General features: G+C 42.3%; 1 protein-coding gene across 1 annotated transcript in view; it reads left to right on the top strand.

The window, feature by feature from the left end:
• The window catches only part of LOC106582131 (collagen alpha-2(IV) chain), a 113,584-nt gene that overhangs the window by 54,552 nt on the left and 31,068 nt on the right, over window positions 1–27,964 (top strand). The window lies entirely within an intron of this gene.

The raw sequence follows: 27,964 nt of genomic DNA, 5'->3' as shown, positions 1-27,964 counted from the left end.
GCTTTGAGCTCTTGACGGTGTGTGTGTGTGTGTGTGTGTTATCTCTTAGGAGTAAGGGTGTGTCATTACCATGGAGACCAGCTAGAAAGTCACAGGGGGCACAGTGTCTAACTTTGGGGCGGCAGGGTAGCCTAGTGGTTAGAGCGTTGGACTAGTAATCGAAAGGTTGCAAATTCAAATCCCTGAGCTGACAAGGTACAAATTTGTCGTTCTGCCCCTGAACAGGCAGTTAACCCACTGTTCCTAGGCTGTCATTGAAAATAAGAATTTGTTCTTAACTGACTTGCCTAGTTAAATAAAGGTAAAATATGTATATATTTTTTTACTGATAATATGGGAAGAGTTGTATTCTAACAGAGCCCTTGTTACTGTGCATGCTTAAACTCAGACAAAGAAATGCTAAGTACTCAAACCAAAGATTTCACTCATAAATCAGCTGATCAAGGGCTGTGTAGTATCTCCTACAATGTGCTCAGTGCCCAGTTTGGTTCTTTCCCACTCATCTTCAAAGTATTCTCATAGGAACTGTTAACCCCCCAGTTCAAACTTTATGTGACGTTAAACCACAAGGACGAAGTAATTCAGTTCATAAAACACAGAGACAGTGAGAAGAAGAATGCTTTGTTAGTGAGTTCTTAAAAAGAAAAGAATGTGGCTTGAGGGCATTGTAGTCTGACCCGGTTGTGTTGGGACTTGGGAATTTACCGGGTCGACTTTACAGTATGCATCTGACCTTTACAGTCACCGTTATTAAAGGAAACCCCATAAGGAGGAGTAGATGGGAGAGACAGGAAGAACATTCCACAGCTTTAAGGATGCGAAGGCCTTGTGAGCGAGGGTCAGACTGTCTATGTTCTCTCTCTCTCTCTCTCGCTCGCTGTCTCTCTCTCTCTCCCAAGGTTGTAAGAGGGGATATCTCCCTAGTTGGCAACTTGGCATGTTGTTCCCCTGACCTTTGTTGCAGCAAACAAAAGAAAGAAAAACATCCTCTTGTCTCTATCACTCCCTATTCTCACTCCCTCACATTCACACATTCACTAGACCTAGTTACACTCTTTTGGTTCCAAAAGGGTTTTTCGGCTGTCCCCATAGGAGAACCCTCTGTGGAAATGGTTCTACATGGAACCCAAAAGGGTTCTATCTGGAACCAAAAGTGTTCTACCTGGAGCCATAAACAGTTCTTCAAAGGGTTGTCCTATGGGGACAGCCAAAGAACCCTTTAAAGTTCTAGAATCTAGATAGTACCTTTTTTTCTAAGAGTGTATACTATATATTGGTAAATTATTCATTTGTGTTTAACATTATAAACACTCGTGCTGAGTCCTCTAATGTTTATATGAGGTGGGATAGCAAGTGTGGCCTGCTATTTTGTTTGAATATCCTAAAATGGCAATAGTCTGTTTTCACAATCCTCGTTTATTTTCTAAATTTGTTTTGTCTTTTGTTTTACTCTTTATTGCTTTCATATTTGCACCTTCAATTTTCCAGGCCCTGAGCCAAATCCACATATTCTGCTCATCAGGTTGATGGATTAGTCCATGAACCAAACATTAAAGATTCTCCTCCCAGATGTCTGTCCTTCTCTTTCTCTCGCTCTCTGTGTTTCTTTGTCTTCCTCTCTCTAGCTTTCTCTCCAACTATCTATTTCTCTCTGTCTATCTCTATCTATTGTTTCTATCTTAAATCTCTCTCCCTCCATCTATCTATCTATCTCCTTCTATCTCTCTCCCTATCTCTCTCTACCTCCATCTATTGTTTCTATCTATCTATCTATCTATCTATCTATCTATCTATCTATCTATCTATCTATCTATCTATCTATCTATCTATCTATCTATCTATCTATCTATCTATCTATCTATCTATCTATCTATCTATCTATCTATCTATCTATCTATCTATCTATCTCCTTCTATCTCTCCCTATACCCCTCTCCCTCCATCTATCTATCTATCTATCTCCTATCTCTCTCGGGGTTGTTAGATATATATCACATATATCAACACCTCCCAGGGGTTGATCATATTCATACATTGTTCTGTGTTTACGGCTGCTCGACACTATGCGGATGGTGCAATGCAGTTGTAGAAGGGCATCGACCAACACATTCACTCTCTTGTATTCATCAGTCTGACATCTGTGTTAGAATATGTCTCTTAACTACATGATTATTACACTGAGGAACAACCCTAATCTCCCAAAACTCTATGGTCCTTCAGCTTGTTGACATCTCCTACAGAACTCATTATTGTAGGAAAAACAGAGGCTGTGGTTTCTCAGGAAGGAGAGACTGACAGAGAGCAGAGAGAGGAGTTGATTGTGTGCGGGAAAGTTATGTTCCAGAGATGGTAATTTCATGGCTGTTTAGCATCGGGCAGAGAAGTGATTTGGCAGGGTTGTTCTCTACCCCTATCGCCCACTCCCCCTGGCAGACTGTGGAGGGTTTTATACACAGAGGGCGTTCAAGAAAATATCACACTCCTCTAGGAACTAATACAAGCTCATAGTTGTTTCATAGTCAGCTAATGTGGGTTGTATCTTGTAATGCCAGTCCAAAAAAACGGGGTAATCAACAAAGTGTTTGTGTCCAGAAGACTATAAAGTGTTGACAAATGCATGTAAAGGGTTTGACAAGCCCAAAAATAGATGAAGTACTTGTGTCTATAGCAGGTTGGTGATTGCAAGGTATGGATATTTGAGAGGTATTTTAACTTTTGAAGGACAAATTAAATCAAGAGCCTCTAGGCCAGAGGCCCTAGTCCAGTTGAGTACAGTCCAGCGCCACACACCAAAAAATGCTGGGTTGTTTGGTTGATCCAACTGCTGGGTTGCAGGCATGGGTCACTTAGTTGGGTTATTTACTTTAAAAAGAGCAAAGTTGGGTTCTTGTGCTGGGTTATGGGTGCTGGGTTATTGAGATATGACCCAGCGGGTCAGATCGAAAGACTGGAGGCGTGGTTTAGTAGGGCTGTGGCTTTCTTTTTAGCCACCCGAAATGAAATGTCATGTCTGTTCATCTATTCTGTTGTATAGTTATCACATGTTAAGATATTACATTTTTGTTTTGATGAGGTTTACAGAAATGTATGAATTCCCTAAAAGCCTCTCTAAATCCCATTCTCGGGACGCAATAAGGTGGCATAACTTATTATAATATGTAATAAATAATCATAATATTCCAGAAGGTGTAGAACTATATATAAACTTAACATGTTGAAGAGGAATGACATTTACTCTCACAGGTGGTCAATAAGATCTATCTGAAAGGATTACTGTTATTTATCTTTGTGTTGCATAAGATGAATCAATCACTTAATGTACATACAAAAACACAGATATTAAAAACTATTAAAAAAAAATCAACCTGCTGTAGAGTATGCTGGGTAAAAAGTACCTTTGGTATCGTAGCTTTTAAAAATGTAGTTGATGTGACTTCTCATTTAGTTTTGAGTCAGTACCACATACAAATTTTAAGTAATAATGGCTTTTCAAAGACTTTGAGTTCAAATTATTAGAAGCATTTGAGTTAAAAATGCCTTGGTGTTTACAGTGTGTGTTTGCGTGTCTATAAATGGCATGATTTCCTTCTTCCATGAAACAAGGGCCATATATACATACCAAATTCCGTGCTCTCGCCCGTCGTCAACTTCTCTGTCTCCATAGGGATGGAATATTTGAACAATCTGGAATGCCATGGCCTGTCTCTCTGAGGGAAGATCTGAGAGGCCACTTGTTCTATTTACAGTGTGTGTGTGTGTGTGTGTGTGTGTGTGTGTGTGTGTGTGTGTGTGTGTGTGTGTGTGTGTGTGTGTGTGTGTGTGTGTGTGTGTGTGTGTGTGTGTGTGTGTGTGTGCGTGCGTATGTATGTGTGCATGTGTGTGTGTGTGTGTGTGTGTGTGCGTATGTGTGTGTGTGTGCGTGCCTGCCTGCGTGCGTTCGTGCGTGTGCAAGAGAGACAGCCTTGGTGAACCTTTTGATTAGGTGTTATTAGAGAATGTCAGCATAGATTGAACTTCATCAAAAACTAAACAAACTCTGTTTGACAACGGTTTGATTGACACAGTGTATTGAGCCTAAGACAGTGAGATAAACCCCTAACCAGAGCAGGATCAGGTGGGATGTGATCTGGACTGATTCGCTGACAGGTTAGACATCTTGTCTATTGGCCTATACACCTATACACCTATTTGGGTTATTTGGGAGCCCAGTGCTGGCAAAATATTGTACAGAATAACCATAGATACAGAACAAACAAAAAGACTGAACGACTGGGTCACGTCTCTGGCAACCGAACCGACAGAACTAACGACCAGCCGGCTTGGGAAGCAACCCTAGATTTGTGTCAGGACTTTATCTTGTGGAAGGATGAAATAGTATGAATAAATTAATCAAAATACATTTTTTTATGAAAATATGTCAATCATTATTTGAATATGTTGGTAACCCGTTGTATAAAAGTGACAATGCCCTCAAAGCCGGTATTATCACTTAAATAACACCACAGATGATACGATTACAAATTGGAAAGACTAGAGAGGAGTGTAACACTTAAATACAGGCCACTAACAAAACTCCATGACAAATTGATAAGATATGGTATGCATTCACATGGAATGATTTTGATGATGCTACCAACCATCAAAAACTTCAAGACTGCATCATTCGTAATGATGAGAGACTGAAATGGACTACAAGGGGGGATTAACCATCATTTTCAGATAATTGACATGGACAGCCAATCCCACTCCAACCAGAGATACCTCTATAATCCATCAGTCTGAAGAGCCTTTGTACTCTCCCGTTGCCAGCTGGCCTGTCTGAAGTGTCCATATGGGTCAAACGTTCCGATTCTGGAAAACTCGTACTTTCCCAGGCTGGAGTAAAGCCCCCTCTCTCTCCCCAGCTGTGAAGGGCATTCCTAGACTGTTGCACACCGGACGAACTAGCCAATCGGGGCAGAAGTCCAAGCGTGGGCAGTAGAATGCGTTGAGAAGTTGACCCATCATGAAGTTGACCCATTATCAGGAATTGATACACAAAGGCAATGTGATGGGGGATCCCTCTGCAGGTTATGTGTCTTAAACTTAGCTTGGACAATGGGGAGATATGAAATTGAGGTAGAGCTGAGCACATGGAATATTCACTCCATGAAACACACACTGTGTACAAACCATTGACACAGACGCCTATAGTTGCTAACACACAACACCGTACGCAACACTCCACTACCAGTAACGTACCCTGCTCTGCTGCTCTCTCTTACTGAGAGGTAAATTAGAGTGGAGTAACAGCGGGACTTATTGTTTCCTCTGCAGCCAGTAGGCCCCTGCCCTGGGCTCTAATTGGCCCATGCCCTGGGCTCCAACCAGCTCCAACAACAGGCTCCAACAGGGCTGACTGATGGAGAACACATGGGGTTGCCATGTTGACCCACCACTCTGGTCACATACCACAGCAGACCCCAAAGACCCTTTCTCTACCTGGAGGACATTCTAGTACCTCATCAACACCACAGGAAGGACCTTTCACATTTAAGACACATGTAAAGCTAAATACAGGCGGATTAGGAGGAAATGTAGTAAACACTTTGACCTGAGTTGGGAGTGTGTGTGTGTGTGTGTGTGTGTTGGGTGTGTGCATAGAAAATCGGTCAGTGTTACCTAGTGTTAGATTTTTTTGTGTAACATTTCTAGAGTTGATTCAGGTGTTACATTATCTCTGTAAGTGTTAAATGAACACTCATTGGTGTAAAATAACCCCTGTGTTGGTGTTAATAACCAGTGTTAAACCAAAACCACGCCCATCATTAGCATATTTCCCAGTATGCTCTACTACAGGTACATTTTTTGAATTGTTTGTTTCAATATCTGTGTTTTTGCATGTACATTGATTGAATAGTTAATGCTATGCTACTCAAAAATACATAAACATTTTTCTAAACTAATCCTAACTGTTACTTTGATTTATTGCACCCTTTACTGAATGCTTTAGGTAGTCTCATATCTTAGTCATCCCAACCCGGCAGTCATTCTGACTGCAGGTTGCAGGGGAATAAAAACAAAGTGGTTGGAAATCCCCACTCTGGATGGATTCCAATAGAAATGTCACATCACTTTGCAAGCCAGCATACTGTGACTTGCAGGGCTGATTTTCCCTGCAAACCATGAGTTTCAGGCCACTGTATTAGGCTAAAACTAGGCCTTCAAAATAAAGGCTTACAAAATATGTACTGTATTAACCTCCCTGGGCAAATTGGGATGCTTGCGTCCCACCTAGTCAACAGCCAGTGGAATCACGTGGCGCGAAATACAAATACCTCAAAAATGCTATAACTTCAATTTCTCAAACATATGACTATTTTACACCATTTTAAAGACAAGACTCTCGTTAATCTAACCACACTGTCCGATTTCAAAAAGGCTTTACAGCGAAAGCAAAACATTAGATTATGTCAGGAGAGTACCCTGCCAAAAATAATCACACAGCCATTTTCAAAGCAAGCATTTATGTCACAAAAACCAAAACCACAGCTAAATGCAGCACTAACCTTTGATGATCTTCATCAGATGACACTCCTAGGACATTATGTTATACAATACATGCATGTTTTGTTCAATCAAGTTCATATTTATATCAAAAACCAGCTTTTTACATTAGCATGTGATGTTCAGAACTAGCATAATTATTTTAAGAATTATAGGTACAGAACTCCTTTATACAATCGCGGTGTCAGATTTTAAAATAGCTTTTCGGCGAAAGCACATTTTGCAATATTCTGAGTAGATAGCCCGGCCATCACGGCTAGCTAATTTGACACCCACCAAGTTTGGCCCTCACCAAACTCAGATTTACTATAAGAAAAATTGGATTACCTTTGCTGTTCTTCGTCAGAATGCACTCCCAGGACTTCTAGTTCAACAACAAATGTTGTTTTGGTTCGAAATAATCCATAGTTATATCCAAATACCTCCGTTTTGTTCGTGCGTTCAGGTCTGTATCGTGACAAAAAATGACAAAATATTCCATTACCGTACTTCGAAGCATGTCAAACGCTGTTTAAAATCAATTTTTATGCGATTTTTCTCGTAAAATAGCGATAATATTCCAACCGGGCGACGTTGTATTCATTCAAAGAGAGAAAGAAAAACATGGAGAATTCACATGAATGTGCATCTCCAGTGTCACTGTTCTCAGCCTGACCACTCACAAAATCTCCTGCTGTTTTTCACCCAGAGACTGGAGAGACGTCATTCCACTTTCTGGCGCCTTCTGAGAGCCAATGGAAGCCTTATAAAATGTCACGTTACAGCAGAGATGCTGTATTTTCGATAGAGATGCAACAGAAGGACAACAAATTGTCAGACAGGGCACTTCCTGTATGGAATCTTCTCAGGTTTTGTCCTGCCATATGAGTTCTGTTATACTCACAGACACCATTCAAACAGTTTTAGAAACTTTAGAGTGTTTTCTATCCAAATCTACTAATTATATGCATATTCTCGTTTCTGGGTAAGAGTGGAAACCAGTTTAAATCGGGTACGTTTTTTATCCGGCCGTGCAAATACTGCCCCCTAGCCCCAACAGGTTAACGTTCCATTGCCATACTGGCTGGCAATGTTCTTATACCTTGCTTGCTAGCTAGCCAACTACGGCTAACTTACAGTCATGTCAAAATGTGCAGCCAGAATAACTGCAAAGTAGCTGCATTTGCATTTGTTTAAGATGTTTTCTAGTGACATTTATTTGGTACATCCATAACAATAAGCTAATGACGTGTGATTTCGCCTGGCATAGAAAATGTGCTCTCTCGTCAGGACACTGATGTTCAGAGGAGCTAGCCAACAACACAGCTAACACAATCACTTCAAACTGAAGCTGGAAAGACTGCAAACTAGCTACACTTTGTTTCATTGTACCTTTTTTCAGTTGATATTTCTTTGTATATATCCATAAAAATGATGACAGCTGATTCATGATTTACACTGGCTGAGAAACATTGCCTGCCTGTCTGTCTCATCCTGGCTCGTTCATTACTATGGGACAGCTGGAAATTGAATTTGAATATTGAAACAGTGTTGCAAATATCGGAGAGAGACAGCAAATGTTATACAAATCGCCACTGTTGAAAGCTAAATGTTAGTTTAAAAGAAATTTGAGATAATATCTAGATGCTTTTTATAGTGGAGATCAAGTTTCTAAATTGCTTGGCTGGGCTGATGAGATAGTGGATTGCATTTTAACGTAAATAGGCATTTTAACGTCATTGATTTAGCCGGTGGTAACTTGTGGAATAGACACAGGGCTGGAATGCGGTTTTAACCAATCAGCATTCAGGATTAGACCCACCTGTTGTATAAACGTTGTTAATCCGTTGGAGTTTACAGACTATGTTCAATGATAACGGACTATAATGTAATTGGCTGCTGTCCATGTGTCAGTCAACGCAAAACGTTGGGGGATACTCCCGCCTTGAGATTACCGCTCAAATACTCCCATTTAATAATGGTATCATCATCTCAAACTATGCATGAAAAATTCCTTATGAATGCATTCCTGAGTCTAGAACTTCTGTCCCACATTTTATTCCATTATTTCTGGAGTATTATGTGGTTTTTAAGACTGTTCAACTCCCCTAAAGTCATTTTAATATGTTACTCTATCCTCAGTGGTGCCATATGAAGTTAATGCCATATTGTGGCTATGTGAGGAAATGGAGTGTGTCTTTTGATAACTATGGTAAACAGAAGGAGACGATGGCCTGGGGGGCTAGACTATATGGAAGGACGTGAGCTGAAATGGCTCTAGAACGGTGCTGATTAATGTAACAATTGCTTTTAGGGGCCACACGCCCCTATTCGATTCCTTTAAACACACACACACACACTGCAGCTGGGTCCAGTTCTCACACACGTGTCTGGGCCTCAGACCACAGATGTCTCATTCCAGCAGCGTGAGGCAATCACACAGGTGTAAGGCTCCCAAAGACCCCTGGGATACTGGAGGGCCAAGCCCTGCTGTTCTCAGCCTGAGATCCCCCAGAGCCTTGATATTTAGCACACACACACACGTGCACATGTTATGTTCTTCTATCCACGTTGGGACCTAAAATGTATTTCCATTCTAAATCCTATTTTCCCTAACCCCTAACCATAACCTGTAACCCTAACCCAAACCCTAAACCTAACTCCAACCCAACCACTAACCACTTACCCTAACCTGTTGGAAATGTCCCCATGAGGGAGAATGTTTCTTGTTTTGCTATCCTTGTGGGCACATTTGGGGATTTTAGGTCCCCACAAGGATAGAAGAACCAACCCACACGCACACAATGAATCCAGAGTTTGTCTAAGAAAGAATATGCCAACATTGCACGAAGACCTTGGTCAACTGCATCATGTGTAGATCTCTCCATCCCTCTTTCTCTCTATCTCCATCTCTGCATCACTCTCTGGGCCCTCTCTATCTGGGCCCTTTCAGTCAAGTGTGTTTGCACGTGCACCCTATTTCTACACAGTGATGCATCTGTAGAAATTAGATCTGAGTCTAAACACATTAAGGCTAATGTAAACGGCCCACAGCAGCTGGACAGATATACTGTCCCTGTGTTAAACACTCCTTCACTCCTCCATGAGAAACAGAGAGAGTGACGACAAATGACAAACATTGTCTATCCTCCTCCTCTCACCCCCCTGTTTTTTTCTGCAGGGAGAGACACGGGATAATGAGTCAGAAGAACTGTGTGTTTTAGGAGGATGAGAGCAGGGGGAGATAGGTGTTGACAGAAATGTTCTCACTGGTCCCCCTTCTTTCCCTCTGGATGCAGTTTTTTTTTGTCTTTTCCAGACTATTTCATTTTCAACAACCAAACGTATTCATATAATATACTGTATCATATCCCCCTTTGTTTGTCCATATTGCATGTGATCCTTTTACAAACATTTTTATATAAACAGGTCCTGGGAGGGTTTTCGGGAACTAGGCCATGTAGCCATGGGGAGGGAAAGACGGGAAGCTGATCTGCTAACCTCTCGCTGGCTGGATCACTGAGATCTAAACACACTCTCAAAGGTAAACATAATCTCCCCAGACATTTATTCATACTGTTTGATTTCTCCTCGGGCCAGCCAGTTTGGGACCCCTCCTCTCCTCACCCCCTCAGGGGCACACTGAGACCCAACTTCCCCCTGGGCACCATGGAGAGGGGCAAGGGGGATGTTGATTTTCAGGGAGTGTGTCCAAGAGAAACATGGGGCTGGGACAGGGCACAGAGGGGCTGTACTCCACCTGAACCCCTCTGAGTCTGGGTCAGGGCTGTGAGAGGCAGAGCGACAGAACACAGGGTCCTGGTACTTACTAAATACATCCTCCCTCACTCCTTGCTTACTCCCTCACTCATACTTCCTTGATGCAATGCTGAAAAGGATCTGAGACCTGAAAAGGTTGGATAGGTGAAAGCAGTGGAGGGTGGAAACCTTATACCATCACAAACAGGTCAATTTTCTAAGTATCCAGAGAGGCCCCAATGGCTCAGGCAAGAGACAATACCCACAGCTTCAGGTTACAGAACCATTAGAGCCTCAAAGTTTCTACTGCACCATCAGTCACCCCACAGATCTCACTCTCTGCATGAAACTCGTTCCATTCTCAGCACATTCTAAAAGATGCTGGGTTAAAAACAACCCAGAACTGGGTAAATAGTGGACAGAACACACACTGGTTATTTTTGACCCAGCCAGTTGGGTCACTTAGTTGGGTTATTGCACTATGATCCATTGGGTCAGATTAGAAGACTGGAGGTGTGGCTTAGTAGGGGCGTGGCTTTCAGATGGTTCTTTTTGGTCACCCGTAACATGTCATTCTGGTTAATCTTTCTGTTGTATCATCAACATATTAAGGTTGATCGCTGACACTTTTGTAGTTTAATGAGGCTTACACAAGTTGAGTTCTTCAAGTGCCTATGTGTATTCCAATGTTAGTGTACAGTAATTACTTCTTTGTTATGATATTTCAATAATAATGTTATTAAATGTATATTCAAATATGTACTGTGCAAAGATATTTAAGAGAAAAATAACATGATGAACAGAAATGACATTTACCCTCATGGGTGGCCAAAAACACCTAACTGAAAGCCATGCCTCCAGTAGGCCATGCCTCCTGAAAATAACCTATGGATTACATAAAAAAATACCCATCTGCTGGGTTAACCCAGCATGAAATTGAATAAACACCCAACTGATGGATAAATTAACTCATGTTTGGGCAATCCAAAGGCGTAGCTTTCAGATAGTAATTTTGGGCGTCCTGTGAGAGTAAATGTCATTAATTTTCAAGCTGCAATAAATAACTTTTGGGCACCCTGACCAAATTATCATAGAAATGTGAGTAATAGATCTGTCATTCTCATTGAAAGCAAGTCTTAGGAGTGGTAAATGTGTTCTATGGGTGCTATTTCTATGCTTCCAGTTCTTAAGTTTTGTTTTTGTGTCTTTTGGTTTTGTACACGAGCTTCAAACAGCTGAAAATACAATGTTTTTGGTTATGGAAAATATATTTCACCGCGGTTTAGATGGAACAATGAGTCTCTACACAATACTGCTTGTTTTGTCACATAAACTGAAATTAGGCGAACTGTTTGAATTTTAGCAACCAGGAACTGGCGTAGCGATTCCTGCATAGTGCACCTTTAAGTTTGTACATGGCAAATTCAAATTTTCCTTCAATATTTTTACACATTACATATATTTTTATGTAAAATGAATAACATTATTATTTAAATATTATAACTAAGTGGTAACTATCCCAACATAAAGCCCCACAGTGGAGGAATCATAATACCCATAAAACCTAGTGGTCAAGCAGGGAAATGGTTCCAATAATATTTTTCCACCATTCATTTTTCCCATAGGTAATTTTAGAAACACTTAAAATAAGGGCTGTGTTTCATGTGGGCTTACCCTGGTGTGAAGTTTTGATAACCATGTAAATCTCTCGGACAAGGTCATTTTTATCAATATATTCGGCTCTATTTATTCTCAGATTCAAAAATGCTAAGTAGCATAAAAGTAGACATCATGCAAGACTACAATTCCCTGCAAGCTCCTGCGCGTCATCTCTAGCTGACACCATTGCTAACAGGTATTGTGTACATTTTTTTACTTGCACAAGACAGTTCACAGAAATGTCTATTTAAAAACTTTTTGCCAATTTATTCATTAGCTAACATTAACAGATTGTTAATCCAGCGATTATTAACGTCACCTCAATTTGGAAGTCTCGTCCAGGTCCTCATGGCATTTGTAGTTCTTTATGATAGCCACATTAGCAGCTAACTACCATTTAATTTTTGGTGGGTAAATGCATGCAAATATATTGCTAAAAGTCACCTTGTTCTAGAGATATTTACAGGTTATAAAAATGTCACGCCAGGGTAAGCCTACACTCATACGCTTTCGTAAACCTTATTAAAGTTACAAAAGTGTCAGTGTTCAACCTTAACATGTGTTGACAATACAACAGAACAAATTAACTGGAATGACAGTTACACTCATGGGTGGCCAAAAATAACTATCTGAGAGCCACTCACCTACTAAGCCATGCCTCCAGTCTTCTGCTCTGACCCAGTGGATCATAGCTTAATAACCCAGCATCAACAACCCAAATTAAAGAAAACAATGGGTTGTTTGTGACCCAACTGGCTGGGTCAAAATAATCCAACGTGTGTTCTGTCCAATATTTATCTAAATTGGGTTGTTTTTAACCCATAATTTTTTACAGTGCATGGAAGCTCACGAGTTCCCACAACTTCTTGAATCTCCACAATGGTGGAGGAGTTTGATATGACTTTATTGGGATTGATCGTTTTGAATTGGACCTAGAAAAGGGACGTATGTGCTACGTGTGTGTGTGGGACAACTCACTAAATTTCAGTTTAGTTAGTGGGGAGGGGTATAGTGTGTGTGTATGCTGTGTGTGTGTGTGCGTGTTTGTGTGCGTACATGCATGAGTACAAGTCCATGCTTTTCCCAAGGCTTGGAGATATTTTACAGCATGGATCAGTCACAGACTAAATATCCCAAAGCTCCTTAGGGAGAGAGGCTAAACCAACGGACAAAGAGCTAATAAATGGGCTGTGTTCTGGGGATCAGAACAGTTTGAAAACTAAAACCCTCTCAGACATTACACTTCTTACGTTAAACTTGTATTAACACAAATTAACCTCTTCAAAATCTTCAGGTCACATTGATTCATTCCACATTCCTTCACTCTGTGAATACCTATAGTGTTTGTTGTAGATCATTGGTCGTCACTTCCACATACTGTACATGTATGGACATACAGTAAATAGTACGTATACCCTCGATGTCTGTCCATGAACGTACATACTGTATGTTCATAGATGTCTTCATAGATCATAGATGTCTTCATTGGGGCGGCAGGCAGCCTAGTGGTTAGAGTGTTGGACTAGTAACCGAAAGGCTGCAAGATTGATCCCCGAGCTGACAAGGTAAAAATCTGTCGTTCTGCCCCTGAACAAGGTTCCTAGGCCGTCATTGAAAATAAGAATTTGTTCTTAACTGACTTGCCTAGTTAAATAATGGTAAAATAAAAATACAAAGATATTCACTGACAAACACACACCTTCATACACTCTGCCTATTTGTCAAGGTGTTACTTACATCAATCACCCTTTCAATTTTAGGCTATCACCAATCACCTCTGACCCTCAACCCAAATCCCTCTCATACATCAGGAATCAGACCCAAGGGGTTATTCTGTTGTTCCCCGCCCTCAGACAGAAAGACGGACAGACAGACATTCTGATGTTATATACAGTATATACACATAAAATCGGCCGATTAATCGGCATCCGGGTTTTTGGGCCCCAATAATCGGTATCGGTATCGGCTTTGAAAAATCATAATCGGTCGACCTCTAGTCTGTATGTCTGTCTGAGGGTGGGGGACAACAGAATGTCTGTCTGTCTGAGGGCGGGGAACAACAGAATGTCTGTCTGTCTGTCTGTTCGTATATATATATATATATACAGTGAGGGGAAAAAGTATTTGATCCCCTGCTGATTTTGTATGTTTGCCCACTGACAAAGAAATGATCAGTCTATCATTTTAATGGTAGGTTTATTTAAACAGTGAGAGACAGAATAATAACAAAATAATCCAGAAAAACACATGTCAAAAATGTTATAAAATGATTTGCATGTTAATGAGGGAAATACGTATTTGACACCCTCTCAATCAGAAAGATTTCTGGCTCCCAAGTGTCTTTTATACAGGTAACGAGCTGAGATTAGGAGCACACTCTTAAAGGGAGTGCTCCTAATCTCAGCTTGTTACCTGTATAAAAGACACCTGTCCACAGAAGCAATCAATCAATCAGATTCCAAACTCTCCACCATGGCCAAGACCAAAGAGCTCTTCAAGGATGTCAGGGGCAAGATTGTAGACCTACACAAGGCTGGAATGGGCTACAAGACCATCGCCAAGCAGCTTGGTGAGACACACACACACACACACACACACACACACACACACACACACACACACACACACACACACACACACACACACACACACACACACACAGCGAATCTTAACCCCCTGCCTTGCCCTGGTGCTGAAGCAGGCCTCTGGACTAGAAGAGGCAGACTGTTTATAAGTGATAGTCTGGGAGCTTGTCCAGAACTAGTTTGTCATCACTGGGCCCTGGTCAGCTACGCACAGAGCAGCTCTCTGATGAGGGCATGCTGAATGATACACTGCACTTACAGAGGAGTGTGTGACTTCAATTACATCTCTGTCTAAAGTAGGCCAAACAGACACACACACACACAAGTATGTAAGCAATTATTCATGCACCGAGGCTGCTTGTCTTTGTCTTTAAAAGGTAAACGTGAGAACAGAAATAATGGCTGCCAATAAACACAATGGAGAGAGAGAGAGAGAGAGAGAGAGAGAGAGAGAGAGAGAGAGAGAGAGAGAACTTAAGAGGCTCACACACACACACACACACACACACACACACACACACACACACACACGCAAGTCTGAGGAATGTCAGAGCCACTGTGTGTATGTACTGTATGTTTGTGTGTGTCACACCTGTGCCTCTGGTTCTCCTTACTGAGTGTAAAGTGGACTTCCTCACATTAGACCAGCTTAGACTAGGCCTTTGTTTAGTTAGTGGGATAGATTCAGTCCCCTCTCTTCTAATAGGGATCAGATCCCTCCTGATCTTTACTTTCACACGGCACAGCTAGATTCCTGCTGAAATGTCGGAATCGGATTAATGATCCCAGTCCAAAATTCCCCACACACACTCTTATAGATGTCTGTTGGGTCATTTCATCGGTGACTGCCGGTGATAGTGGGGGTAAGCTTAAGCATTTGGAGAGAACCAACATGATATTGCAGTGTATGGATTGATGTGTAGGTATGCAGCAGAAGCAGCAACAGGTTAACAGTATTGCAGAGCCTTATGAGCTTTCATTGAGGCTCTGCTTCAAGCAGACAGAACAGCTGCAAGAGGGAGAGAGATGAGAGAGGGGAGAAGAGGCTTCAGTGCTGTTAAGAGTTCTGTCAGTAACCCATCGACACACACCTTTACACACCACTCACTCCTCACCTCTGACAGTATGTGTGTGTGGTTAGTGCCATTCTGATGAGGTGAGAGGCGATCTGATACTTGGAGACAGAAAGCAGAGAGTGGATGGTAGATCTAATCCAGAACTGGAAGGAATGGTGCTTTACTGAACTTTTATTATGTCTCTCTCTCTCTCTCTCTCTCTCTCTCTCTCTCTCTCTCTCTCTCTCTCTCTCTCTCTCTCTCTCTCTCTCTCGTCTCTCTCTCTCTCTCTCTCTCTCGCTCTCTCTCTCTCTTCTTTCTCTTTCCATCTCGCTAGCTTTCCCCCTATCTCACTCACGTTTTTATTTATTTACTCTCACTGTCTGTCTGTGTGTCTGGTAATTTGCTAGTCCAGTTCCCATGGCAGGCCTGGGCCTGTGTTTCTGGGTGGGGGTACAGAGAAGACTTCAGTGTATGTGTTTCAGGGGGTGTCTGTTTTGGGACCATAGCATGTTTACTGCTGTGGGCTTACAGAGTTACACACTAATCAAAGCCAGGCCTCTTTTTCTCTCTTACTCTACACTACCACTGGGCTCTAAACATGGACCAGTGGTATGGAAGAGTAGGAAGGGGAGCCTGCTTGGCTGGTCTCTCTCTGTCTCTCTCTCTCTCTCTCTCTCTCTCTCTCTCTCTCTCTCTCTCATACACACATACAGCATACACACCAGTGCTTCTGCCCCTAATATGACATGGTGAGGTAACTGGGAATGTGTAACATTGTTCATTTGGAACCTTTGCATCATCACATCACAAACCCAAGGTCAGCTACCGTCACCCTGTGTGTGTGTTGATATGCTGTGTTATGGGCAGAATGTAACAATTATCACTGTTAATGCTGTGTTATGGGCAGAATGTAACTATTATCACTGTTAATGCTGTGTTATGGGCAGAATGTAACTATTATCACTGTTAATGCTGTGTTATGGGCAGAATGTAACTATTCTCACTGTTAATGCTGTGTTATGGGCAGAATGTAACTATTATCACTGTTAATGCTGTGTTATGGGCAGAATGTAACTATTCTCACTGTTAATGCTGTGTTATGGGCAGAATGTAACTATTATCACTGTTAATGCTGTGTTATGGGCAGAATGTAACTATTCTCACTGTTAATGCTGTGTTATGGGCAGAATGTAACTATTCTCACTGTTAATGCTGTGTTATGGGCAGAATGTAACTATTCTCACTGTTAATGCTGTGTTATGGGCAGAATGTAACTATTCTCACTGTTAATGCTGTGTTATGGGCAGAATGTAGCTATTCTCACTGTTAATGCTGTGTTATGGGCAGAATGTAACTATTCTCACTGTTAATGCTGTGTTATGGGCAGAATGTAACTATTCTCACTGTTAATGCTGTGTTATGGGCAGAATGTAACTATTCTCACTGTTAATGCTGTGTTATGGGCAGAATGTAACTATTCTCACTGTTAATGCTGTGTTATGGGCAGAATGTAACTATTCTCACGGTTAATGCTGTGTTATGGGCAGAATGTAACTATTCTCACTGTTAATGCTGTGTTATGGGCAGAATGTAACTATTCTCACTGTTAATGCTGTGTTATGGGCAGAATGTAGCTATTCTCACTGTTAATGCTGTGTTATGGGCAGAATGTAACTATTCTCACTGTTAATGCTGTGTTATGGGCAGAATGTAACTATTCTCACTGTTAATGCTGTGTTATGGGCAGAATGTAACTATTCTCACTGTTAATGCTGTGTTATGGGCAGAATGTAAGTATTCTCACTGTTAATGCTGTGTTATGGGCAGAATGTAACTATTCTCACTGTTAATGCTGTGTTATGGGCAGAATGTAAGTATTCTCACTGTTAATGCTGTGTTATGGGCAGAATGTAAGTATTCTCACTGTTAATGCTGTGTTATGGGCAGAATGTAACTATTCTCACTGTTAATGCTGTGAAATGTGCCAAAACCAGAGTGGCACAGGGGTTCTTTGTAGCATCATCACCTAGTTGGATCACAAGATATGACGTAGGATCATTTGACCATGGTGGTGGTGTGGAAAAAGAGACATCTTTGTAGCAGAAACAGGAATTTAGCCCTTCATATCTTCTACTCTCTCTCTTACTTTATCCATGTTTCTCTTTCTTTCTCCCTTTATTTCTAATACTTTGATTAGAATACTTGGGGGATGAAGCAAGAAAGAGAGAGGCGCAGTTGAAAGAGTTGAAGAGGGCAAAAAGAAGAAAGCTCCAATCAGCAGGTCAGGTCATGAACTATTGACCCCCATCCATTCCTTTCAGACCATGCCCATCCCTCTCTTTTTTTCTGTCTTCATTTTTTTCTTTTGATTTAGATCCTAATTGACAGCTAGCTGTGTCCCTTTAGGCCTGATTTCTCATGAAATGAGACGGAGGGAGACGAGAGGATAGAAAAAGATAGAGGAGTAATCAGCAGTTGCAGGGCAGCGGATATCTCTGTCATGCTGGAAGTTCTGTTATATCCATAACCAGCCTTCAAAGACTGAGTGAGCAAAGCTCAAAAGGGGTGTTTTTCAAAATACTCCAAGCATGCAAATTGGAGCATGGGAGGATCGGAGTATGAGTCCAAATCAAAATATGCGAAACAGAGCACGGAGGGCACTTCTGGAATGCGTACTCCATTTGTACATATTTTGAAGCATGCATTGATGCAAACTTAAATGGAAAGTATGCAATGAAATAGGACGCAACCACATAAAAATGAAGACATTTTTCTTGAAATCAATGGCGACCATTATTTGAACTGAAGCGAGAGAAAATACACTCCGACTTCAGCATGAAATGCTGCCTATTCACATCTCATATGTTGCCTGACTACAAAATGTTATCTTGATATGTTAATAAATACATGCTTTGTTAATTTTGGTATGGTTACCTGGCTACAATGCCCGTAGGTCGCATAGGTCGTAAGCACATAGTAAGTCAATAGAGCTAACTGGCTAACTACTACTGTTAGCTAGCCAGATAGCCACAAATAATTGTTAGCTAGCTACCTATGAAGAATTGACATCTACCTTGGATAACATTGGTTTTAGGTCATTTTTGCCTGTTATACTATCTGTTTAGCTACATTATTATGATTCACATGTAGCTATCTAACAGCTATGAAGTAAAGTGTTTCCTTTGTGTATATCTTGTTTTATCTCTATTGCCGTTGTCCTGGCTAGTTTATGCACTGGTTTATGACACTGAATATGTGTCAATGCTTTCTCTCTCTTTCTCTCTCATTGTCTTTCCTTCTTTTTCTTGTACTCTTTTTTCCCCTTCTCCCGTGTCTCTCTATCTTTGGCCCTTCCTTTGACATCTGTTAAGTATGATTGAGGGAAGGCCCCTTTCCACCTGGAAGCAGTTGTAGAGGCGTGAGTCTTTTTGCGATATGCATGTGTGCTAAGGTGGGTTAGTGTGGCAGGGTTTAAAATAGCTGTGTATGTACTAAAATAGCTGTGTATGTACTAATCCACAGTGGGTCTATATCATTTTAATGGATATTCCGAGAGTCTATACTCTGTCTACGGTACACTAAAGCTGTTTTCAAACACCTCTGTATCTGAACCGTCTCATAGCTCTAAGCAGGTTGGGCTGCTCATTCACTCTATAACTCTACTTTTTAAAATACAGTCCAGATGTTTTCTTTCTGTCTCTCCTACCTGTGGTGGAGGAACATCTCACTGCTACAGTATGTATGCCAAAGTGCTGGCCTTTACTGTTTGGTATTACTTCTCTCCTGCTGTTCTCATCGTATTTCTTAAAGAGGTTGGCCTGGGACTGATATCTATCCTCACTACTACTTTATGTATCCCTCTATTTGTGAAGGAGCTGGGCTTCAGATATAACAGCGAGGACTAGGTCACTAAGGGTGAGAGGACAGGATATTTGTTACATGGTGTTAGAGTAAGGAGGAGAAGGAACAGAGAAAGAGGAGAAGAGGTATATAGGCAATAGGAGATTTAGGATTAAGACAGCAAATAGATAGAAGAGTAGTGATAGGATGAAAGAGGGGAGAGAGAATAGAGAGAATAGAGAGTTAATGTAGGGGAGGGTGGACAGAGTGGACAAAGGAAGATTGGCAAATGAGGAAGAGGAGAAGCAGGAGAGGTAGGAGGGTAGGAGGGAAAGAGAAAGGGAGTAGGAGTAAGGTCATGGGGTTCATTTGCTTTAGACATAACTGTCAGATATTATGCTGTTTGTTCAGGCCCACTGTGCTGATTTCCTCCTGTTTTGGTTAAGGTGTTCTCCCCTGATTCATACAAGCACACCCTGTATAAATAGCTCCCCCCACCTTTATCAGCTTCACACAACAAATGGCAATTATCTGCTCTGTGTTTTAGCCATGCAGAAAGATTCAGCCCAGTGTACATACCATAGCACTGCACTAGACGGTAATCTCTTACACACGCACATTTACACAGACACAGACACACACACACACACACACAAGACATGTATGTCCTTGGGTACTTAGAGGAAAATTCCCACATGCTATCCCATCCATCTGACTCTGGTCGGGTCCTCCCATACAGCAATGTATATTTTCTCATTCACTGTGAATTATATAGCAGACCATGATGTATTAAGACAGTATCATTTATCATAGAGGAAAATAATAGATTTAATAGATGACATACTTATGGATTTCATATACATGTATGTGTTAGGGTATTTCATGTGTGTGTGTGCGCATGTGTGCGTGCCGGTTATGTTCCCTCTGACATAACATGTCCCATTCTAAGGATTTCTGTGTGTCCACTAATGATGATGTATGACTTCTGTGTCCATTCCCCTGGAGAGGGGTGAGAATGAGGATGTCATGTGATGAACCTAACAGGTGCTGGTGGTCGTAAGCCCTTAACTTGTCATAACAAACCAATTAGTCTATAAGACTGGGCAAGACACAGGTAAAGTTCAGTGAATGTAATGGTCTTTTTGGTTTGGATTATAAAGAGAATGGTCACCAGTCAAATTATTATATGGACACAGCACATTTGTTCAATACATTTGACATCCAGCCATAGTACCATTAAATGTGAACTATTTAGCGTAGTTACCATGAAACTAAAGGTCCTGCAATAGACTAGTGTCCTTTACAAATCCAAATCAAATCAAATTCTTTTAGTCACATGCGCCAAATACAACAGGTGTAGATCTTACAGTGAAACACTTACTTACGAGCCCCTAACCAACAATGCAGTTAAAAAAAAATATGGATAAGAATAAGAAATAAAAGTAACAAGTAATTAACCTCTTGACGGTCGCCTAGGATAGGGGGCGCCACAGCGCATTTTAAAAAAAATTTGTGCCCATTTTAAACGGCCTACTACTCAAACTCAGAAGCTAGGATATGCATATAATTAATACTTGTGGATAGAAAACACCCTAAAGTTTCTAAAACTGTTTGAATGGTGTCTGTGAGTATAACAGAACTCATATGGCAGTCAAAACCCCGAGACAGATCGAAACAGGAAGTGGAATTCTGAATTGCGAACTCAACTTCATCACGTTGCCTATTAATCACACCGTGAGCTATTGTTCATTGAGCACTTCCTATTGCTTCCACTAGATGTCCCCAGTCTTTACAAAGTGATTTGAGCCTTCTACTGTGAAAACTGAATGAATGAGACGCAGTGGAACGTGGTCACACGGAGAGGGCCATCACCATTATGACGCCGGCGCCCCTGGTTACCCTCCCCTTTCGAAACGTTTTGAAACACAATGCAATCGTCCCCCTCGAATCTTATTGGAGCTCTCGTTGAAAAAGGCCCTACAGATTTATGTTATACAACGTTTGACATGTTTGAACGAACCTAAATAAGAAAAAAATGCATTTTGTTGAAAGAGTAGCCCCGCGCACATCGGAACTTTTGGTTTAGCCTTCAGAACGCGCTAACAACAACAAGCTAATGGAACATAAAGGATTAACTTTTTCGAACGAAAATACATTTCTTGTGGACCTGGGATTCCTGGAAGTGCCTAAGGATGAAGATAATCAAAGGTAAGGGATTATTGACAATAGTATACAAGACTAGATGTGATATGCGATTGTTCCAAGATGGCTAGCCTATTGCTATTGCTAGCCTATTGTTCTGAGTATCGCATCCCCTTTTATCGCAAAGTGTGATTACCCAGTAAAGTTATTTTTAAATCTGGCATTACAGGTGCTTTCAAGAGATATTCATCTATAAATCTTAGAATGACAATATTACATTTTAAAAATGTTTTAGAATAGTAATTTAGTAAATTGTAGCACTGTTTCACCGGATGCATTTGAGGGAAAATAGTTAGTCAACGTTACGCGCCGATGTAAAATGCTGTTTTTATATATAAATATGAACTTTATCGAACAAAAGAATGCATGTATTGTGTAACATGATGTCCTAGGAGTGTCATCTGATGAAGTTTGTAAAAGGTTAGTGCTGCATTTAGCTGTTTTTTGGTTATTTGTGATGCATGTGGTTGGTCGGAAAATGGCTATGTGGCTACTTTTACGATATACTCCTCTAACATAATCTAATGTTTTGCTTTTGCTGTAAAGCCTTTTTGAAATCGGACAACGTGGTTCGATTCAGGAGAGGTGTATCTATAAAACGATATAATTTGGGAAAAAAATGAAAAAAAAAGTATTACATTTTGTTATGCTAATGGCGATATGATTTTTCGCTGGATGTCCGTCCCGTATGCCGCACAGGGGTTAAAGAGCCGCAGTAAAATAACAATAGTGAGACTATATACATGGGGATGACCGGTACAGAGTCAATGTGCGAGGGCACCGGTTAGTTGAAGTAATATGTACATGTAGGTAGAGTTATTAAAGTGACTATGCATAGATGATAACAACATTTGATTAGGTGTTGGGGGTAGAAGCTGTTTAGAAGCCTCTTGGACCTAGACTTGGCACTCCGGTACCGCTTGCCGTGCAGTAGCAGAGAGAACAGTCTATGACCTGGGTGTCTGGAGTCTTTGACAATTTTTAGGGCCTTCTGACACCACCTGGTATAGAGGTCCTGGATGGCAGGAAGCTTGGCCCCGGTGATGTACTGGGCCGTTCGCGCTACCCTTTGTAGTGCCTTGCGGTCGAGGGTTGAGCAGAGGCCATACCAGGCAGTGATGCAACCAGTCAGGATGCTCTCGATGTCGCAGCTGTAGAACCCTTTGAGGATCTGAGGACCCATGCCAACCCTTTTCAATTTCCTGAGGGGGAATAGGTTTTATCGTGCCCTCTTCACGACTGTCTTGGTGTGCTTGGATCATGTTAGTTTATTGGTGATGTGGACACCAAGGAACTTGAAGATCTCGACCTGCTCCACTGCAGCCACGTCAATGAGAATGGGGGCGTGCTCGGTCCTCTTTTTCCTGTAGTCCACAATCATCTCCTTTGTCTTGATCACGTTGAGGGAGATGTTGTTGTCATGGCACCACACGACCAGGTCTCTGACCTCCTCCCTATAAGCTGTCTCGTCATTGTCGGTGATCAGGCCTACCACTGTTGTTTCATCGGCAAACTTAATAATGGTGTTGGAGTCGTGCCTGGCCGTGCAGTCATGAGTGAACAGGGAGTACAGGAGGGGACTGAGCATACACCCCTGAGGGGCCCCTGTGTTGAGGATCAGCTTGGCGAATGTGTTGTTACCTACCCTTACCACCTGGGTGCGGCCTGTCAGGAAGTCCAGGATCCAGTTGCAGAGGGAGGTGTTTAGTCCCAGGGTCCTTAGCTTATTGATGAGCTTTGAGGGCATTATGGTGTTGAAAGCTGACCTGTAGTCAATGAATAGCATTCTCACATAGGTGTTCCTTTTGTCCAGGTGGGAAAGGGCAGTGTGGAGTGCAATAGAGATTGCATCATCTGTGGATCTGTTTGGGCGGTATGCAAATTGGAGTGGGCCTAGGGTTTCTGGGATAATGGTGTTGATGTGAGCATGACCAGCCTTTCGAAGCGCTTCATGGCTACAGACATGAGTGCTATGGGTCGGTAGTCGTTTAGGCAGGTTACCTTAGTGTTCTTGGGCACAGGCACTATGGTGGTCTGCTTAAAACATGTTGGTATTACAGACTCGGACAGGGAGATGTTGAAAATGTCAATGAAGACCCTTGCCAGTTGGTCAGCGCATGCCCACAGTACACGTCCTGGTAATCCGTCTGGCCCTGCGGCCTTGTGAATGTTGACCTGTTTAAAGGTCTTACTCACATCGGCTGCGGGGAGCGTGATCACATAGTCTTCCAGAACAGCTGGTGCTCTCATGTATATTTCAGTGTTATTTCCCTCAAAGCGAGCATAGAAGTAGTTTAGCTCGTCTGGTAGGCTCGTGTCACTGGGCAGCTCTCGGCTGTGCTTCCCTTTGTAGTCTGTAATGGTTTGCAAGCCCTGCAACATCCGATGAGTGTCAGAGCTGGTGTAGTACGATTCGATTTTAGTCCTGTATTGACGCTTTGCCTGTTTGATGGTTCATCGGAGGGCATAGCGGGATTTCTTATAAGCTTCCGGGTTAGAGTACCGCTCCTTGAAAGCGGCAGCTCTAGCCTTTAGCTCAGTGCCGATGTTGCCTGCAATCCATGGCTTCTGGTTGGGGTATGTACTTACGGTCACTGTGGGGACGACGTCATCGATGCACTTATGAATGAAGCCAATGACTGATGTGGTGTACTCCTCAATGCAAGCAGAGGAATCCCGGAACATATTCCAGTCTCTGCTAGCAAAATGGTCCTGTAGCTTAGCACCTGCTTCATCTGACCACTTTTTTATTGATCTAGTCACTGGTGCTTCCTGCTTTAATTTGTGCTTGTAAGCAGGAATCAGGAGGATAGAATTATGGTCAGATTTGCAAAATGGAGGGAGAGCTTTGTATGCATCTCTGTGTGTGAAGTAAAGGTGGTCCAGAGTATTTTTTCCTCTGGTTGCATATTTAACATGCTGATAGAAATTTGGTAAAACGGATTTAAGTTTCCTGCTTAAAGTCCCCGGCTACTAGGAGTGCCGCCTCTGGGTGAGCGTTTTCTTGTTTGCTTTTGGCGGAATACAGCTCATTCAATGCTGTCTTAGTGCCAGCCTCTGACTGTGGTGGTATGTAAACAGCTACGAAAAATACAGATGAAAACTCTCTAGGTTGATAGTGTGGTCTACAGCTTATCATGAGATACTCTACCTCAGGTGAGCAATAGCTCGAGACTTCCTTAGATATCGTGCACCAGCTGTTATTTACAAAAATACATAGTCAGCCGCCCCTTGTCTTACCAGACGCCACTGTTTTATCCTGCCGGTGCAGCGTATAACCAGCCAGCTGTATGTTGATAGTGTCGTCGTTCAGCCACGTCTCCGTGAAGCATAAGATATTACAGTTTTGAATGTCCCGTTGGTAGTTTAATCTTCCGCCTAGGTCATCTAATTTATTGTCCAAAGATTGCATGTTTGCTAGCAGAATGGAAGGAAGTGGGGGTTTATTCGATCGCCTATGAATTCTCAGAAGGCAGCCCAGCCCCTACCTCCGGGCCCTTTTTCTCTGCCTCCTCTTCACACATATCACGGGGATCTGGGCCTGTTCCTGAGAAAGCAGTATATCATTCACATCGGCCTCGTCAGACTCGTTAAAGGAAAAAAAGGATTCTGAGTAATCGCAGTCCTGATGTCCAGAAGTTATTTTCGGTCATAAGAGACGGTAGCGGCAGCATTATGTACAAAATAAGTTTAAAAAATAATTACAAACAATGCAAATAAACCAACAAAAAAACACAATAGGTTGGGGGCACGTAAAACGTCTGCTTCTTCTCCGGCGCCATCTTATCTTAACTCCAATTAGTAGAGGGTGTACTTGGATAGGACGAGCTGGAAGAGCTGCTTCACTCTACAGAAACAGGAGACTCCTGCCCCTATGGGCTGTTCCCGGCTTAGACAAGGCTACGTTTCTTTACTACCATGAAACTACACAAGAATACCATCCTCTTACTGAACCAGAATGCACTCATCCAATGGGTGTATGGTTTTGAAATCATCTCTAGTTTGTTTGAAAGACGTTGTTTCTAGCAGTTGTGTAACACTTCTGTTTTATTGTTGTTTTCCAAATTCCTATTCCAACTGTTGCACCCCAAGCAGCCATTGTTTACATCCTGTGTGTTGCAGTATAAATTACAACAGAGTGATTGAGATCACCAGCCCTGTTCCAGGGAAGAGGGCCCATGTTGTTTTGTCAGGACGGTCTGTCTGTCTCTAATTGAGAACAGCGGTTGACGTTGGGACCGGTCAAAACAACCCTTGTACCCCAAAACCGTCTCACCCAAAACACCCCAGAATACATGCCAAGCTTTATACTGCCCTTGACTAGGGCTCATGTTGACCTTTGACATCTAGCCATATCACTTTTAAACTTTTTTATGGTCATGTTGTTTTCGAACTCATATTGGTATGCGTTGCCAAAAGCCATTGCCAAAAGCCATTGCCAAAATGCATACACATACATCGATGGCGCGCGCGCACACACACACACACACACACACACACACACACACACACACACACACACACACACACACACACACACACACACACACACACACACACACACACACACACACACACACACTCCCCCTCTCAAGTGCAGTACTTGGTGGTAAGATACATGACAGACTCTAATCCACAATGACTAATCTACAATGAGCCACTCTATCACTCTGTGATAATGGGGTTTAGGGAGTTTGTTTGCATTGTTGTCTGACTTTGTTTACGCTCTCTCTGCTCCCTCCAGCTCCTAGGCCAGAGGTTCCCAAACAAGGGGTCGCGACCCAATGTGGGGTCACTTGATGCACTACATGACCAAAAGTATGTGGACACCTGCTCATCGAATATCTCATTCCTAAATGATGAGCAGTAATATGGAGTTGATCCCCCCTTTGCTGCTATAACAGCCTCCACTCTTCTGGGAAATCTTTCTACTAGATATTGGAACATTGCTACGGGGACTTGCTTCCATTCAGCCACAAGAGCATTAGTAAGGTCGGGCACTGATGTTGGGTGATTAAGCCTGGCTCTCAGTCGGTGTTCCAATTCATCCCAAAATTGTTTGATTGGGTCGTGGTCAGGGCTCTGTGCAGGCCAGTCAAGTTCTTCCACACCGATCTCAACAAACCATTTCTGTATGGACCACGCTCTGTACACGGGGGCATTGTCATGCTGAAATAGGAAAGGGCCATCCCCAAACTCTTGCCATAAAGTTGGAAGCACAAAATCGCCTAGAATGTTATTGTATGCTGTAGAGTTAAGACTTCCCTTCACTAAGGGGCCCGGACCATTGAAAACAACCCCAGACCATATTCCTCCTCCACCTAACTTTACAGTTGGTGTAAGGGTTGCGGAACTGGTGGCAGTGAAGTCAGACGCAGGAGAGCAGAAATAGGTAATAGCCGGAGCAGTTTAATTACAAAACCCACGGCAATACAAAAAGAACCTACATGGGTACAAAAACCCGACGTGCACCAGTAACATAGAGTACAAGCACTTACAAACAAACAATTCCACACAAGGACATGGGGGGAAACAGAGGGTTAAATACACAACAATTAATGAGGAAAATGGAAACCAGGTGTGTAAGAAAACAAGACAAAACAAATGGAAAATGAAAAGTGGATCGACGATAGCTAGAAGACCGGTGACGCCGACCGCCGAACACCGCCCGAACAAGGAGAGGAAATGACTTCGGTGGAGTTCCTGACAGTTGGCACAATGCATATGGACAGAGAGTTGTCCTGGCATCTGCCAAACCCAGATTCATCCGTCGGACTGCCAGATAGTGAAGCGTGATTCATCACTCCAGAGAACACATTTCCACTGCTCCAGAGTCCAATGGCGGCAAGCTTTACACCACTACAGCCGACACTTGGCATTGTGCATTGTGATCTTAGGCTTGTGTGTGGCTGCTTGGCTATGGAAACCCATTTCATGAAGCTCCTGGCGAACAGTTATTGTGCTGACATTGCTACCAGTTTGGAAGTCGGTAGTGAGTGTTGCTACCGAGGACACAAGGCGGTCCCGTTCTGTGAGCTTGTGTGGCCCACCACTTTGCGGCTGAGCCGTTGTTGCTCCTAGACATTTCCACTTCACAATAACAGCAGTTACATTTGACCGGGGCAGCTCAAGCAGGGCAGAAATTTTACAAACTGACTTGTTGGAAAGGTGGCATCCTATGGCAGTGCCACATTGAAAGTCACTGAGCTCTTCAGTAAGGCCATTCTACTGCCAGTGTTTGTCTATGGAGATTGCATGGCTGTGTGCTCAATTTTATACACAAGTCAACAACGGGTGTGGCGAAATAACCGAATCCTCAAATTTGAAGGGGTGTCCA

The sequence above is a fragment of the Salmo salar genome, chromosome ssa21 (assembly GCF_905237065.1).
Source record: "Salmo salar chromosome ssa21, Ssal_v3.1, whole genome shotgun sequence".
Classification (NCBI taxonomy): Eukaryota; Metazoa; Chordata; class Actinopteri; order Salmoniformes; family Salmonidae; genus Salmo; species Salmo salar.
This window is presented reverse-complemented; position numbering and strand designations above follow the sequence as displayed.